The sequence below is a fragment of the Leptonotus elevatus genome, chromosome 16, assembly GCF_054856555.1.
Source record: "Leptonotus elevatus isolate MCC_2025b chromosome 16, RoL_Lele_1.0, whole genome shotgun sequence".
NCBI classification, from domain to species: Eukaryota; Metazoa; Chordata; class Actinopteri; order Syngnathiformes; family Syngnathidae; genus Leptonotus; species Leptonotus elevatus.
The window spans coordinates 7,000,804-7,013,120 of NC_141254.1; the positions used below are offsets into that span (position 1 = coordinate 7,000,804).

Sequence of the window (12,317 nt, forward strand, 5' to 3'; positions counted from 1 at the left end):
AACAAGCTGGATAGGGGTACTTGAGGACCACTGCAATAGACCATATGGGACCTCAACAGATAGCTAAGTGACGAGTTCAGTGGTATCTGACTTCTCTCATGTAAGGAGACCAGAAAACTTTCAACTGGAAAAACAACTTTTTCGTACATGGAGTCAGTACTGACAAAGGTAACGACTCCCATACCAGGAGTTGAACCCAGGACACCTGGGTGAAAACCAGGAATACTAACCGCTAGACCATATAGGAGCTGTGCAGAATGCTCAGTGACTAACTAGTTCAGTGGTATCTGACTTATCCCGTGTTCCAAAGGAGACTAGAAAAGTTTCAACTGGGAAAACTGCTTTTTCATGGTAATTGACTACTTCAGTGTTTGTTTGCATAGTAAGGGTTCACAGTTCTTGCAAACTTACCAGAAGGCTTGAACAGCCAGATATCACTGCCAAAGGTTATAATTCCCATACTAGGAGTTGAAACCAGGACACCTGGGTGAAAACCAAGAATCCTATCCGTTAGACGATATGGGAGATGTACAGATAGCTAAGTGACTACTAACTCAATCAGTGGTATCTGACTTATCAAATGTTTCAAAGGAGACTGGGAAAACTGCTTTTTCATACATGGAGTCAAACCCTTGGTGAAATCTTCAATCCAATTAGTAGGTCAGCACTGGCAAAGATGTCAGAGGTTTTGTACAGGACTGGCAAAGATAAGGAATCTCATACCGGGAGTAGAACCCAGGACACGTGGGTGGAAATCATGTATCCTAGCCGCTAGACCATATGGGACTTTCACAACTAAACAAGCGACTAGTTCAGTGCTATTCAACTTCTCTCAAAGAAAATACATGAAGTCAAACCCTGTCCTCCAGATATAATTTGGAATCTCTGGTCGCTCATAAGAAACTTGGTACGGTAAGTGCTGAGTGATGTGTGACTGCTTGTACTAAGGTTTGGTAAGTGACTCGGACTTCAGTTCTTGCATCAGTACGAGAAGTGTTGAATGAGTAACAGGTAAGAATAGTTACTGTTGCCAAAAAGTAGTCTTCCCATACTGAAAGTCTAACTCAGGACACCCAGGAATCTTAACCACTAGACCACATAGGACCTTCACAAGACACTAAGTGAGTAGTTCAGTGTTATCCAACTTCTCTCAAGTGTCAAGAGGGTGAAAAACTTTTTATACATTAAGTAAAACCTGTCCCCCCAGATATACTCACCACGAAAGCTTGCTCAATGAGTAGCTAAGTGCTTGAAAATGTTCAATTTTTAGCCAGATATCACTGCCAAAGTTTATGATTCCAATAACTGGAGTTGAACCCAGGCCACTAGGTTGAAAATCAGGAATACTAACCACTAGACCATATGGGAATTGTTCAGATGGTGTTGAATTATTAACATTGTTTTTCAGTTTCAATTTATATTTTAGCCGTTTTTGGAGTCATTTAGTTATAGCTGTGTAGCTCAATGAATAGTATGGTCTATTGTATTCTTATCTGTCTCACTCTCCTGAGAAAAGAAGGGAGTGTAGCCTGGTACCGGTCGAGTCCAAGGACAGGCTGATTTATTATTGTTTAGGTCTAATCTGATTTGTATTCCTGAGAACTTCTGCCTTTTTGTGCTCATGGGAGGGGAGGGACTTTTCAATAAAAAACAGTGTGCAGGAGAAGGAGGGACACACTTTTGAACAGAACACTGCTTGGGTGACTTCAATTGTGTGATCAGAAGCTTCTGACTAATTACCTTTGCAAAGGGACTTCTTCACCAGAATCTCACCATTCAGTTAATTGAACACGCAAAGAGTACAATACAAATATTGTCTACTCTAACAAAGCCTAAGTGACTAACTAGTTCAGTGGTATCTGAGTTATCCCGCGTTCCAAAGGAGACCAGAGAAGTTTCAACAGAAAACTGCTTTTTCATACACGGAGTCAAACCCTTGGTGAAATCTTCAAATAGTTATCACTAAGGTATGATCAATGAGTAGGTAAGCACTTGCAAAGATATCAGAGGTTTTGTGCAGGACTGGCAAAGGCAAGGATTCCCATACCAGGAGTTGAATCCAGGCCACTTGGGTGAAAACCTGGTATCCTAGGCGCTAGAGCATAGGGGACGACAAGAGACTTGTGGCCAACAAGTTCAGTACTATCCAAATTATGCCAAGGATTCCAGAAAAACTACCAAAAACAGACCTTGCCAAATGTGAAATAAAACCCTGGCAGCCGGGTAAAAGTAGGTACCCAAACAACTAGATGCTATGGGACTACTTGTACTTCACCTTGGTCAGTGGCTACTTCAAGGTTTGTTTGCATGGTAAGGGTTAACAGTTCTTGCAAATTTACCAGAAGGCTTGAGCAGCCAGATATCACTGCCAAAAGGTTATTATTCCCATACCGGGAGTTGAACCCGGGCCACCTGGGTGAAAACCAGGAATCCTAACCGCTAGACCATATGGGAGCTTTCCAGATAGATAAGTGACTAACTAGTTCAGTGGTATCTGACTTATCCTGTGTTTCAAAGGAGTGCTGAAAATTGATTCCAGAAAATCGACCAAAAACAGACCTTGCCAAATGTGAAATAAAACCCTGGCAGCCGGGTAAAAGTAGGTACCCAAACAAGTAGATGCTACGGGACTACTTGTACTTCACCTTGGTCAGTGGCTCCTTCAGTGTTTGTTTGCATGGTAAGGTTATCAGTTCTTGCATATTTACCAGAAGGATCGAGCAGCCAGATATCACTGCCAAAGGTTATGATCCGCATACCGGGAGTTGAACCCGGGCGACCTGGGTAAAAACCAGGTCGCCCGGGTTCAGCTAGATCATATGTGAGCTGAACAGATAGCTAAGTGAAAAACTAGTTCAGTGATATCGGACTTATCCCGTGTTCCACAAGACACTGGTGCCAACAAGTTCAATACTATCCAAATTATGCCAAGGATTCCAGAAAATCGACCAAAAACAGACCTTGCCAAATGTGAAATAAAACCCTGGCAGCCGGGTAAAAGTAGGTACCCAAACAAGTAGATGCTACGGGACTACTTGTACTTCACCTTGGTCAGTGGCTACTTCAGGGTTTGTTTGCATGATAAGGGTTAACAGTTCTTGCAAATTTACCAGAAGGCTTGAGCAGCCAGATATCACTGCCAAAAGGTTATTATTCCCATACCGGGAGTTGAACCCGGGCCACCTGGGTGAAAACCAGGAATCCTAACCGCTAGACCATATGGGAGCTTTGCAGATAGATAAGTGACTAACCAGTTCAGTGGTATCTGACTTATCCTGTGTTTCAAAGGAGTGCTGAAAATTGATTCCAGAAAATCGACCAAAAACAGACCTTGCCAAATGTGAAATAAAACCCTGGCAGCCGGGTAAAAGTAGGTACCCAAACAAGTAGATGCTACGGGACTACTTGTACTTCACCTTGGTCAGTGGCTACTTCAGGGTCTGTTTGCATGGTAAGGGTTAACAGTTCTTGCAAATTTACCAGAAGGCTTGAGCAGCCAGATATCACTGCCAAAAGGTTATTATTCCCATACCGGGAGTTGAACCCGGGCCACCTGGGTGAAAACCAGGAATCCTAACCGCTAGACCATATGGGAGCTTTCCAGATAGATAAGTGACTAACTAGTTCAGTGGTATCTGACTTATCCTGTGTTTCAAAGGAGTGCCGAAAATTGATTCCAGAAAATCGACCAAAAACAGACCTTGCCAAATGTGAAATAAAACCCTGGCAGCCGGGTAAAAGTAGGTACCCAAAAAAGTAGATGCTACGGGACTACTTGTACTTCACCTTGGTCAGTGGCTACTTCAGGGTCTGTTTGCATGGTAAGGGTTAACAGTTCTTGCAAATTTACCAGAAGGCTTGAGCAGCCAGATATCACTGCCAAAAGGTTATTATTCCCATACCGGGAGTTGAACCCGGGCCACCTGGGTGAAAACCAGGAATCCTAACCGCTAGACCATATGGGAGCTTTCCAGATAGATAAGTGACTAACTAGTTCAGTGGTATCTGACTTATCCTGTGTTTCAAAGGAGTGCTGAAAATTGATTCCAGAAAATCGACCAAAAACAGACCTTGCCAAATGTGAAATAAAACCCTGGCAGCCGGGTAAAAGTAGGTACCCAAACAAGTAGATGCTACGGGACTACTTGTACTTCACCTTGGTCAGTGGCTCCTTCAGTGTTTGTTTGCATGGTAAGGTTATCAGTTCTTGCATATTTACCAGAAGGATCGAGCAGCCAGATATCACTGCCAAAGGTTATGATCCGCATACCGGGAGTTGAACCCGGGCGACCTGGGTAAAAACCAGGTCGCCCGGGTTCAGCTAGATCATATGTGAGCTGAACAGATAGCTAAGTGAAAAACTAGTTCAGTGATATCGGACTTATCCCGTGTTCCACAAGACACTGGTGCCAACAAGTTCAATACTATCCAAATTATGCCAAGGATTCCAGAAAATCGACCAAAAACAGACCTTGCCAAATGTGAAATAAAACCCTGGCAGCCGGGTAAAAGTAGGTACCCAAACAAGTAGATGCTACGGGACTACTTGTACTTCACCTTGGTCAGTGGCTACTTCAGGGTTTGTTTGCATGATAAGGGTTAACAGTTCTTGCAAATTTACCAGAAGGCTTGAGCAGCCAGATATCACTGCCAAAAGGTTATTATTCCCATACCGGGAGTTGAACCCGGGCCACCTGGGTGAAAACCAGGAATCCTAACCGCTAGACCATATGGGAGCTTTGCAGATATATAAGTGACTAACCAGTTCAGTGGTATCTGACTTATCCTGTGTTTCAAAGGAGTGCTGAAAATTGATTCCAGAAAATCGACCAAAAACAGACCTTGCCAAATGTGAAATAAAACCCTGGCAGCCGGGTAAAAGTAGGTACCCAAACAAGTAGATGCTACGGGACTACTTGTACTTCACCTTGGTCAGTGGCTACTTCAGGGTCTGTTTGCATGGTAAGGGTTAACAGTTCTTGCAAATTTACCAGAAGGCTTGAGCAGCCAGATATCACTGCCAAAAGGTTATTATTCCCATACCGGGAGTTGAACCCGGGCCACCTGGGTGAAAACCAGGAATCCTAACCGCTAGACCATATGGGAGCTTTCCAGATAGATAAGTGACTAACTAGTTCAGTGGTATCTGACTTATCCTGTGTTTCAAAGGAGTGCCGAAAATTGATTCCAGAAAATCGACCAAAAACAGACCTTGCCAAATGTGAAATAAAACCCTGGCAGCCGGGTAAAAGTAGGTACCCAAAAAAGTAGATGCTACGGGACTACTTGTACTTCACCTTGGTCAGTGGCTACTTCAGGGTCTGTTTGCATGGTAAGGGTTAACAGTTCTTGCAAATTTACCAGAAGGCTTGAGCAGCCAGATATCACTGCCAAAAGGTTATTATTCCCATACCGGGAGTTGAACCCGGGCCACCCGGGTGAAAACCAGGAATCCTAACCGCTAGACCATATGGGAGCTTTCCAGATAGATAAGTGACTAACTAGTTCAGTGGTATCTGACTTATCCTGTGTTTCAAAGGAGTGCTGAAAATTGATTCCAGAAAATCGACCAAAAACAGACCTTGCCAAATGTGAAATAAAACCCTGGCAGCCGGGTAAAAGTAGGTACCCAAACAAGTAGATGCTACGGGACTACTTGTACTTCACCTTGGTCAGTGGCTCCTTCAGTGTTTGTTTGCATGGTAAGGTTATCAGTTCTTGCATATTTACCAGAAGGATCGAGCAGCCAGATATCACTGCCAAAGGTTATGATCCGCATACCGGGAGTTGAACCCGGGCGACCTGGGTAAAAACCAGGTCGCCCGGGTTCAGCTAGATCATATGTGAGCTGAACAGATAGCTAAGTGAAAAACTAGTTCAGTGATATCGGACTTATCCCGTGTTCCACAAGACACTGGTGCCAACAAGTTCAATACTATCCAAATTATGCCAAGGATTCCAGAAAATCGACCAAAAACAGACCTTGCCAAATGTGAAATAAAACCCTGGCAGCCGGGTAAAAGTAGGTACCCAAACAAGTAGATGCTACGGGACTACTTGTACTTCACCTTGGTCAGTGGCTACTTCAGGGTTTGTTTGCATGATAAGGGTTAACAGTTCTTGCAAATTTACCAGAAGGCTTGAGCAGCCAGATATCACTGCCAAAAGGTTATTATTCCCATACCGGGAGTTGAACCCGGGCCACCTGGGTGAAAACCAGGAATCCTAACCGCTAGACCATATGGGAGCTTTGCAGATATATAAGTGACTAACCAGTTCAGTGGTATCTGACTTATCCTGTGTTTCAAAGGAGTGCTGAAAATTGATTCCAGAAAATCGACCAAAAACAGACCTTGCCAAATGTGAAATAAAACCCTGGCAGCCGGGTAAAAGTAGGTACCCAAACAAGTAGATGCTACGGGACTACTTGTACTTCACCTTGGTCAGTGGCTACTTCAGGGTCTGTTTGCATGGTAAGGGTTAACAGTTCTTGCAAATTTACCAGAAGGCTTGAGCAGCCAGATATCACTGCCAAAAGGTTATTATTCCCATACCGGGAGTTGAACCCGGGCCACCTGGGTGAAAACCAGGAATCCTAACCGCTAGACCATATGGGAGCTTTCCAGATAGATAAGTGACTAACTAGTTCAGTGGTATCTGACTTATCCTGTGTTTCAAAGGAGTGCCGAAAATTGATTCCAGAAAATCGACCAAAAACAGACCTTGCCAAATGTGAAATAAAACCCTGGCAGCCGGGTAAAAGTAGGTACCCAAAAAAGTAGATGCTACGGGACTACTTGTACTTCACCTTGGTCAGTGGCTACTTCAGGGTCTGTTTGCATGGTAAGGGTTAACAGTTCTTGCAAATTTACCAGAAGGCTTGAGCAGCCAGATATCACTGCCAAAAGGTTATTATTCCCATACCGGGAGTTGAACCCGGGCCACCTGGGTGAAAACCAGGAATCCTAACCGCTAGACCATATGGGAGCTTTCCAGATAGATAAGTGACTAACTAGTTCAGTGGTATCTGACTTATCCTGTGTTTCAAAGGAGTGCCGAAAATTGATTCCAGAAAATCGACCAAAAACAGACCTTGCCAAATGTGAAATAAAACCCTGGCAGCCGGGTAAAAGTAGGTACCCAAACAACTAGATACTATGGGACTACTTGTACTTCACCTTGGTCAGTGACTCTTTCAGACCTATATCTGCGACTAGTTCAGTATTAGTAAGACTAACAACACAATAGTCTTTGTTTAATGTCAACATTTGTCTGCATTTGACATGAATGGCGTCTTCATTATTCAAAAGTGAACACAGAAGCTTAAACAGCAGACGATTGTAATAGCTCAGCGCACTTATGAATTGTTTAAAGATAAATCCGTGCTACACGACGTTAGCGTGGCTGCGCTGATTATTTGAAGAGGAGTCACTGGCCATGAATTCAATATTGAATATGATATCATACAACAGCCGGTTATCTATTCATGGTGCCATTAATGAATCATAGCTTCCCCCTCCTTGACTTTATACTCCAGACATGCCCTCTTTGAATATGTCATAAGCGCTTATTCTTTTTTAATGGCCTGGCGTAAGCCTCAAACAAACACAAATATGCAAACATGACTCAGCGCTAAAGGGGAAGGCTTTGACAGCGGGTTTGATCACAAGGTAACAGCATACAGTATGTATGATTGTCACACAGTTAAGTTTGGTGAGGTGATGGAATGTAGCAATGCGGCCAGTGTCTCTCTCTTTACTACTTCAGGTTACATTATTTATACTTTATACCCTCCAGGCTCTTTAAGGCTCTTTTTGCAACACTTTGCAAGGCTGGAATATCACAGAGTGCCAAGACACCAGAGTTGCCATCATCAAAACTGTATTAACTGTACAGGCCATTTTTAACTGTCTCATAAAGAGACTGCAACCTGGATCATAAAACTGAAAAGTAAAGGAGCTGACGCCTGAGAGGCACGGCATGAATAAAGTACAATGACCAACCGCTTCTGTTGCCTTACCTGGCTAAATAAAGGCTAAATAAATACATGAAAAAAGTTGTATGAATGATGGTGGTCGTTTTAGCTAAATACTATTTTAGCAAGTTAGACTCTACATGCTAGATTCATTGTGTAATAATTTTTATCTCAAGAGAATGTCTTTAGAAGAAGCCCCCGCAACCCCCCCCCCCCCCCCCCCCCCCCCAAAACGGCTCCCTGGACCCAAAGTTTGAGGACCTTTCAATAAAGTGACTCTAGAGCGCCTCTGCTGATTGCAGGAGTTGCCTTATGGCAGCACGTCAATCCAAAAAAACAGTCACAAGTCGCTCTTTAGCTCAGTAATCATTGCCTGGAGTCCAGTCGGATAAATAATGCACGGTGATGACAAGGCGTGGATCTGACGGCTCTGTCGCTAATTTATTGATTACCCCCTCCAGATGACGAAGGTTAAATGTCAATCAGAGGATCTGAGCGGCGTAGAGAGAATACAATTTTCCCCTCTGATGGCTGGATGTATTATTAAGTGTTGTGCTAAGACGCCGCTTTCGTTGGGGAAGCGGGAAAAGCCTCGGGGGGGAGGGGGAGCATAAAGTGAATAAGGAAGCAAAAAACATTTTTAATGTTGCAACAAAGCGGCGCTGAGCAGAGACGATGGCCTCACAGCATGTCGTCCAGCTCTGTCCTTTATTGCCTTCATTAAGTCGAGTAACGTCAAGCAAGCTACTGGAAACCTAGCTAGCAATATAATTAGTAGGTCAACTTAGCTTGATACTACTAGTGTAGTGAGATTCCTGGAAAGTTACTAAGCTACCTAGGTAGCATCCATCAAGCTAAAAAGTTAGCTACCCACCTATCTATCTATCTATCTATCTATCTATCTATCTATCTATCTATCTATCTATCTATCTATCTATCTATCTATCTATCTATCTATCTATCTATCTATCTATCTATCTATCCATCCATCCATCCATCCATCCATCCATCCATCCATCCATCCATCCATCCATCCATCCATCCATCCATCTATCTATCTATTGACCTAATTAGCATTTATCTTCTATGCATTACAGTTTTTTATTGGTTTGGCACATTTCTTGAAAGTGAAATGACATTTTCAAAACTGCAAACTCAATTGGCCAGACTTACATTTGTGCACAACCTCAGTTCATGAGCAAAACAGTGATGGACATGACAGTTATTTTAAGTGAACTGAATCTTTAGAATCAGTTCATTAAAAATAACTAAAGAACTGTTCAAAAGATTCGTTCATCGAATCGTTCGTCTACGCACTTGTCCATCCATACGCTGCTCTCTGTTTGGCCAAATGTTTTCATCCACGTTGCAGCGAGGAAAAAAACACTGAATGTCTCATCATCCTCTGCACTGATCCCCTGTGACAATTGAACAGATGATTTTGCATATTAAGACTTACACACTGAAATCCTCCTGACATGTTTTGGAGAGGAGAGCCATTAGACTGGAAAAACAACTAATCCAGTTTGATCAGCAAGATCTATTCATTTGGAAAATGTGCTAAATGTGGGCACATTGTGCTAACTGTAGGCTAAATGTACACAACCATTTGCACAGATCCACTGAAGCAATTGAGGCATGTTCTAAGACATTGGCAATTTATTGAGAGTAATGAGAAATGCCATTCAGTTGACACCAATTGTAAAGTAGTTTTGAGATTTGTCCATGATATTTCGAAAATGTAATTTCAGTTTCAAGAAATGTGCCAAACCTATGGAGAAAAACTGTAACAGCAGTGGTTGTTATGTATTGTATTATCCTCACCTCTAGGGGTGCTCCAGAGCATAAGTGTGATAGCAAACGGGTGTGTTCAGGTAACAAAGAAGAAGGGTAGCAACTGGCAACGCATAAACGGACAATAGCAGCAGGCTAATATGTTCTCTGGCTTGTTAAGTTGTACATGAAAGTAGACTGCGGCGCTTCAGCATGCGAATTTGGCTGTGTATGTCACTGATGTAGCTTAGCACTAGCATGGTAACTTGAGTTTTGTAACTAAGGCGAGTGAGTGTTCAGATACTTGAGCCTGTGAGTTCTTATGAAGTAAACAATAGCCTGCTTTTATTCTGTATGTTGTTTTGGGGAAAATGAAAACAAAGAAAAGCAAGATGCGGAGCTTCATGAAGAAGAGAGCCTTGGGGAGTCCTTGTCATTCCAACATCTGCTCCAGTGACAGGAGACTTGCTGTCGCTTTACAGGGCCCTCAAGACTGGCCCAGGCGGTGAAAAAAGCTCCGCATTAAGGACTGCTGGGACGCTAGACGCAGACAGCCATCAGGCATGCACACGCACACACACAGTGCCACTCAGCATTTAGTGTGTGCCCCTTTCACCTGCACAGATGTGCCAGTGGTTGATGTGCCAGAAACTTCACAATCCAGTATGCAGAGCGTCATGTGACCAGACCTGGAAAACAGGTTAGAACATTTATTGTATGTGCTACAATAACTACCGTACATACGGGCTGATGACAGACCTGATGGTTTGAACCCAAAGTAGCTAAAAATTTTGTTTTCTGACTTATCGTTGGTGTCTGAAGACAAAAGTTAAACGTACTGTATATCATTTATACATTTCTGATATATGTAAACACGAACAAAGCCTAAACATCAGATATGGTCATCTTTGGTTGCTCTTGAAGACATCTTGTGTATAATAAAACACATTGTAGACTAGGGTGACCATATTCCCATTTTTCCCCCAAAAAGAGGAAACTTGCCCTGGCCTTTGAAATTGTGGTACCAGTCGCAGTTACACAGTGTACTTCACCTCCTATTACTCACGCAATACCAACTGGACATTTTCATGAAATTATAAAATGCCCGAACAGGACGCAAGAAAATGGTCCAAAAGAGGCTGCTTGTTTACCCTATAAGACGTTTAATGTTGCTACAGGTGCTTTGTCATGGTTTCCTGCTGTCGACAGCTATATAGAAGCTAGGTTTTGTTAGCTTTCTAGATGGGTAAATAAGAATTGAGAAACTAGCTAGCTGTCTATGTGTCTGTCTACTTGATAGCTTTAGAAAACAGTTGTCTATCTTCAAGCTTGCTTTAAAAGTTTTTATCTAGCTATCTAGTGATAGAGTATACAATATTATTATTGTACTCTTTGCGTGTTCAATTAACTGAATGGTGAGATTCTGGTGAAGAAGTCCCTTTGCAAAGGTATAATTATTCAGAAGCTTCTGATCACACAAAATGAAGACACTCAAGCCGTGTTCCGTTCAGATTGTGTGTCTCTCCTCCTCTCGCACACAGTTTTTTATTCCAAGTCAGTGCTCCCCTCCCATGAGTACAAATCAGATTAGACTTGAACAATAGTAAATCAGCCTGTCCTTGGACTCTCTTCGACCGGACACAGACTGGTACAAACTCTACTCCCTCCAGATAATATAGAAAATAAACTTGTTACCCTTCTCTTTCCCAGGCAAGAGAACAAAGGACTATAGATTGGCTTAACATATGAATTAACTGTTGTCTTATATTTATATCTTTATAACTAATATCCAAAACGGTTAAAATATAAATTGAAACTGAAAAACAATGTTAATAATCCAACATTCCCTCATTTGAGCTCATGAGAGCTCAACACATTAAAACATTTTTTTCAATGGTTGTGTGGTGAAAATATTTATCATTAAAACATCCCTTTAGCAGGAGAGGAGGTAGTTTAGCAATCATATGGCATTAAAACACAATTTGATACATTAAAAGATTTTTAGTGGAATAAGCATAGCATATGTGAGGCTTAACATAAAATGTTGTTCATTAAAAAGTGTCGCAATGTATCGGCAGACGAATATGTGTTCTTTGAAGCCATCTCGTGATGAAGTTCTTTGTTGAATGAGAAGATGACGTTGTCAGCTTTTTGCAGAACCCCAGAATAGATTGCCTGCAAATGTGATTCTCGTGATGATTGCCCAGGAAAAGGCACTTGACTTGATCCGTTGAATGATGTCAAAACGGCCGCCCCAGAACCGAACACTGGGTCAGCTGACGTGGCTCCCAGGTCGGAGGTGATAAGATTGATGATCATCAGTTGATGAGATAGCCGGCAGCCTTGTAGACCAGTTGTGGAATGTTGTCTCTCCTTTCAGTCTGAGAGTAAAATATGTTCATTTAGTCTTCTCATAAACCCACATAAATTTTATTTGGAGGAAAAACCCTGATAGTTTTTGTTAGTTGGGATTAGTAAATGTTATTTGGTTAAGATCCGTAGGTCCTGTGCTGTTGGAACAGGAAAATATCTATTTTTGTGACAGTGAAAATAGAGCCCAGCCTTTGAT

General features: G+C 42.4%; 10 non-coding genes across 10 annotated transcripts; all 10 read right to left on the minus strand.

Annotated features, from left to right (window-relative positions):
* Nucleotides 1-2,382: 2,382 nt before the first annotated feature.
* trnae-uuc (transfer RNA glutamic acid (anticodon UUC)) lies at nt 2,383-2,454 on the minus strand. Its single transcript has one exon. It is a non-coding gene; the product is annotated as a tRNA-Glu (tRNA).
* A 699-nt stretch (nt 2,455-3,153) lies between these two features.
* Nucleotides 3,154-3,225, minus strand: trnae-uuc (transfer RNA glutamic acid (anticodon UUC)). Its single transcript has one exon. It is a non-coding gene; the product is annotated as a tRNA-Glu (tRNA).
* A 298-nt stretch (nt 3,226-3,523) lies between these two features.
* On the minus strand, nt 3,524-3,595 carry trnae-uuc (transfer RNA glutamic acid (anticodon UUC)). Its single transcript has one exon. It is a non-coding gene; the product is annotated as a tRNA-Glu (tRNA).
* Nucleotides 3,596-3,893: 298 nt separating this feature from the next.
* Nucleotides 3,894-3,965, minus strand: trnae-uuc (transfer RNA glutamic acid (anticodon UUC)). The gene has a single exon. It is a non-coding gene; the product is annotated as a tRNA-Glu (tRNA).
* Nucleotides 3,966-4,664: 699 nt separating this feature from the next.
* Nucleotides 4,665-4,736, minus strand: trnae-uuc (transfer RNA glutamic acid (anticodon UUC)). The gene has a single exon. It is a non-coding gene; the product is annotated as a tRNA-Glu (tRNA).
* A 298-nt stretch (nt 4,737-5,034) lies between these two features.
* Nucleotides 5,035-5,106, minus strand: trnae-uuc (transfer RNA glutamic acid (anticodon UUC)). The gene has a single exon. It is a non-coding gene; the product is annotated as a tRNA-Glu (tRNA).
* Nucleotides 5,107-5,404: 298 nt separating this feature from the next.
* On the minus strand, nt 5,405-5,476 carry trnae-uuc (transfer RNA glutamic acid (anticodon UUC)). Its single transcript has one exon. It is a non-coding gene; the product is annotated as a tRNA-Glu (tRNA).
* A 699-nt stretch (nt 5,477-6,175) lies between these two features.
* trnae-uuc (transfer RNA glutamic acid (anticodon UUC)) lies at nt 6,176-6,247 on the minus strand. Its single transcript has one exon. It is a non-coding gene; the product is annotated as a tRNA-Glu (tRNA).
* Nucleotides 6,248-6,545: 298 nt separating this feature from the next.
* Nucleotides 6,546-6,617, minus strand: trnae-uuc (transfer RNA glutamic acid (anticodon UUC)). Its single transcript has one exon. It is a non-coding gene; the product is annotated as a tRNA-Glu (tRNA).
* Nucleotides 6,618-6,915: 298 nt separating this feature from the next.
* trnae-uuc (transfer RNA glutamic acid (anticodon UUC)) lies at nt 6,916-6,987 on the minus strand. Its single transcript has one exon. It is a non-coding gene; the product is annotated as a tRNA-Glu (tRNA).
* Nucleotides 6,988-12,317: the final 5,330 nt, after the last annotated feature.